This window comes from Tupaia chinensis, unplaced genomic scaffold (assembly GCF_000334495.1).
Source record: "Tupaia chinensis unplaced genomic scaffold, TupChi_1.0 Scaffold000597_1, whole genome shotgun sequence".
In the NCBI taxonomy this organism is placed as follows: domain Eukaryota; kingdom Metazoa; phylum Chordata; class Mammalia; order Scandentia; family Tupaiidae; genus Tupaia; species Tupaia belangeri.
The window spans coordinates 2,879,182-2,882,714 of NW_006160114.1; positions in this window are offsets into that span (position 1 = coordinate 2,879,182).

Genomic DNA, 3,533 nt, shown 5'->3' on the forward strand with positions numbered 1-3,533 from the left:
CCGCACAGGGCCTGGGGGGGACTGAGGGGGGGGCTCACCACCGCGCAGGGCCCGACGCTGGTCCTTGTTTTTTATTGTTGTTTTGTTTTGTTTGTTTGTTTTTAAAGAATATCATGTATGTTTTCACATCCATGTTTATTGTAGTATTATTCATGCTTGCTGAGACATGGAACCAACCCCAATGTCCACAAGCAGATGAATAAATTAAAAGAGTACTTAACAGGGGACCAGCAGTTAGCGTAATGGCTATATCGCTGGACTCCCACGTAGTAGACCATGGTTTGTGTCCCAGACCTGGTGGCTTAAAACACATGCCAGGCACGTGTGCGTGCGTGCTCAAGATCCCAAGAGGAGAATGGAGGAGAAGGGATTGCGGTGTGGCCATCCCCCCTGGGGGGTGAGTTCTCGCTTTCTGTCTCTCTGTCTCTGTCTGTCTGGTGAGCGCACACGCCCTATAGCAAAAACCTCTCCAAAAAAAAAAGAGTACTTAACATATACACTACAGCATACCACTTGGCCATGAAAAATAATGAGACCCTGACATTTAATAGAAAGTGGACAAATATGGAATATTTACTGCCAAGCAAAGCAAGCCAGACTATGAAAGAGAGGCATTGTTTGTCCCCACTCAATATGTAAATATCAGCACTCTATGGCAGAAACTGAATGATGAGGAGGTAGAAAAGCACAGAGAGCAATGGTGATACTGGAGACAGTGTGGGAGGAGGGAATGAAATGGGGAAAGGTGAGAGAGAGGGAATCAAGGGGAAGAAGAAAGAAGCAAAAACATTTAAGGAACCCAAAATGGAAAGAAATCTGTTGATTATAATGTATTCAGTAATATCTGGAACAATATGCAGTATATTCATGATAGGAAATTCATTTGGTATGCTATAACAATACACAGTGATTGAATGTAAAAAATAAATAAAAGAATAATAAAACAAGTAGATAAATAATTCTAAAAAAAAAAGTCCCACAACCCCAGTCGAACTATAAGAAAAACATCAGACAAAATTTAGTTGAAAAACATTCTACCTGTCTAGTACTCCTCCAAGCTTTGGGGGAAAAAAAAAGTCACAGTCTAAAAGTATCTAAGGAGACCAGAAGAAGGACATTCAGTAAAAACTAAGGAACTCTGGGAAAAGTATGGATTTTAGTTATTAACATTGTGTCAAAATTGATTGATTCACTGAGACAAATGAATTATACCAATGTAAGATAAGAATAATGGGTTGTGAGGTCTGTAGGAATTCCCTGACAATCATTACAACTTTTCTGTAAATCTGAAATGATGCCAAAGTTAAAACATTGTGTTTTGAAATTAAAAAAAAAGAATATCATATATGTGAATGGAAGGACCTATTGATTGCTGTTTGAGTCCCAGACCCAAAGACTTAAAACTCACACTGGGGAGACCAGCAGTTAGTGTAATGGCTATGTCGCTGGACTCCCATGTAGTCGACTGTGGTTCAAGTCCTGGATCTGGTGGGTTACAACTCACGCCGGGCGCATGTGCGTGCATGCCCAAGATCCCAAGAGGAGAATGGAGGAGAAGGGATTGCAATGTGGCCATCCACCCTGGGGTTGATTTCTCGCTTTCTGTCTCTCTGTCTCTCTCTGTCTGTCTGGTGAGCGCACGTGCTCTATAGCAAAAACCTCTCCAAAATCAAAAATACCTCACTCTGGGCACGTGTGTATGCATGCCTAAAATCCTGAGAAGAGAATGGAGAAGGGATTTATGCATAGCCATCACATGGGCAGGGGTGGGGGGTGATTTCTTGCTTTCTGTCTCTCTGTCTCTCTCTGTCTCTCTCTGTCTCTCTGGTGAGCACGCATGCCCTATAGCAAAAATCTCTCTTTAAAAATAAAGAAAATAGCTGAATGCAATGACCATGTTCTACAGTGTCACCTAGTGGTCTTCAGGGACAGGATCCAGTTCAGGATCCAGACTGAGGCAAATACTTTTTATGGTTGAAGGAGGTTGAACAAGATTAATGGCTGAACCCAGTGGTGAAACTAACTCTCCAACTTCATCTTGGCTGAAGTATTTCACAACACTGACCTCAGTTCTTTTTATAAGACTTGGGTCAAAGTTTTTTTTTTGTTTTTTTTTTTTGGAGAGATTTTCACTGTAGGGCGCGTGCGCTCGCCAGACCAACAGAGAGAGACATAGAGACAGAAAGCGAGAAATCACCCCCAGGGGGGATGGTCACGCCGCAATCCCTTCTCCTCCATTCTCCTCTCGGGATCTTGGGCACGCACGCACACGCGCCCGGCGTGAGTTTTAAGCCACCGGGTCCGGGACATGAACCGCGGTCGACTATGTGGGAGTCCAGCGACATAGCCATTACGCTAACTGCTGGTTCCCCTGGGTCAAAGTTTTGAATTGAGTTTCCACATATCTGATGTGAACTGCTCAGTTTATAGTTTTTCTGATATTTCTCTCTGAGAACAAGATAGAGAAAAATGTCAGACAAAATTATGCAATAATCTTTTCCAAGTTGCATAGAAATGATACGTACACGATTAGCCTCATTCTCAAATTGTGTTCATGCTGTCTTCTATGTTCAATTATCACTTGATTACAAGGACATGGGCCTCACCAACATGGTAATACCTTTCAGTTCAGGACACTGTTGTTTCAAGGATCATATCAAATGCCCCTTAACTGACTTACCTGCTTACATTCTGGGTCCCACAGAACTTACTCCTCATATTGCTTATTGTCCACTTTCTAAAACGCAAATGTGAATGTGTTATACTATGCCTTAAATTCTTTATGGATTTCTCTTTGCCTTCTGCATAAAATTCAAATTCCTAAGGGACATATAAGGTTCATTAGGATCCATCCCTACTTACCTGCCCGGCTTATCTCCTATTTACTCCTCCTCACACTCCAAATCCAGCAGGACTGAGCAGTATCGTTGTCAAACCAATGTAGGTACAGAGTGGGACCAGTTGCTTTCCACCAGAAAAAGTCAAATTCTGAACCGCAAAGATTATTGAAAAGAAAGATTTTTATTAAAGGGACATTATCCCAGAGAAAGCTAAGTTTGCTAAAAATCTTGTCTCTCCAGTATGTTAGGGATGGGCTCTTACAGATAAAAATTTCTTCCTAAGGTTTCAATTAAGGCTATACATGCAAATAAAGGATTGAAACTTAAGCAGTTCTAATTGGTCAATTCAAGCAAAAGTATCATTGGTTCATTATTGCAATTGGTACTGTTCTGATTGGTAACTCTGCTGCAGTCAGCATCCATACTCCCTCTCTGCAACACAGGTCACCCTTACATCACTCAGCCTTCACTGCACATGCTGCTCCAAGCAGCAGTCATCACCAGGTCTCTGCCATCCAGGCTGGTTACATTATGGAGACACACCTGGGCCCTTACTCTTCCTGTTCTACTCTTTACCTTTGTTATAGCTGCTCACCTGTTCATCCTCCACCTTAAACTTGGGTATGTGCCTCTTCTACATTCCCCTACAGTATGTTTCATGATCGACAACATGATACTTAATATTGTGTTTGA